Below are 1,309 nucleotides of genomic sequence, written 5' to 3' on the forward strand. Positions count from 1 at the left end.
ATTCATGATCATTTTTCATGATCACTTGAGACAAATAGAAAGAAGGCCAAAAGTTTGACAGCTGGCAAAACAGGTTTTGCTGATGAAAGAAATGGGCAGACACTGTCTTATTTTCTTTGGAAGCCATTTGTCACTGTCAGACACACACAGTAGCCTCTCTTTAAGCATTGTTCAAACAAGAATACAATTTGCATCCTGACATTTCCCTAAAACAAGCAAGTTTCATTTATCATCACAGTAGTTTTCAAGCTTCACATACAGAGTTGTAAAGGTGAGTTGAGTTTTTTAAGAGTGGTTTTGTTGAGCAATGTTATTTCCTCATGAAAATCCATAATTTGACTTTTCAAACTTAAATCCCTTCACATCCTCTTGCTGTCTCTATCAAACTTGACAATTATTTATTTTTGTATTATATGCTTATTAAGCTCTGTTTATTCTTTAAATAATCACATTATATTCATGTATATAATTGTGGGTCACTAATTCTTAAACCATTACTACTCATACATATCTCTTCTTACACAAGAAACTAATAATTTAAATATGAGTCAAAGATTAAGACCTATTCTTTAGAACAATGGTCTAAAACTCAATGATTTTTGAATAGAAATTACTGTTGAGCCATGCCAGAATTGGAAATAAAATGAGTTGCTTTTCACATGATATAAGAAAGTATAGAGACTTTTATATTAGAAGGGAAGAAAATGGTTAATATATAATTAAGTGTGTACACTTCATCCAGCCTCTATTTTCTTAAAAGATTTCTTAAAAGGATTAAAACTATGAAGATTTGTAAAATTAAAATATCCTTTTTCTTATTATAAAGGAAGTGCACTCAGACTGTAGAATTAGCAGAAGATATACACAATTCCACAACAGAAAAAAAAATTCAAAAATATTTATGTAAAAATAGATATACAAATCACAGTTTTTAAATCCTAGAATTTCGATGATACAGAGGCATCATTTTAGTATAGGTGTTGGCAAACCATGGCCCATGGCCTGAATTTAGCCAGCTGCCTGTGTTGAAATAAAATTTGATTGGAACATAGTTACACCCGTACGTTTACAGATTATCTATGGCTGCTTTGGCACTACACAGAAGAGGTGAGTAGTGATGACAATGACCAAAAGGCTTGCAAAGCCTACAATATTTGCTATCTGGTCATTTATGAAAACATATCCTGACTCCTGACTAGTTCATCTAGTAAAGATTGGATTATCCAAAGAAACACTCTAAAACATGTTATAATGCCTGGGCCTTACTTCAAGGAACTTACTTTTAATACAAATTAAAGTAAAAAAAAAA

This window comes from Pteropus vampyrus, unplaced genomic scaffold (assembly GCF_000151845.1).
Source record: "Pteropus vampyrus isolate Shadow unplaced genomic scaffold, Pvam_2.0 Scaffold7, whole genome shotgun sequence".
Taxonomy (NCBI): domain Eukaryota; kingdom Metazoa; phylum Chordata; class Mammalia; order Chiroptera; family Pteropodidae; genus Pteropus; species Pteropus vampyrus.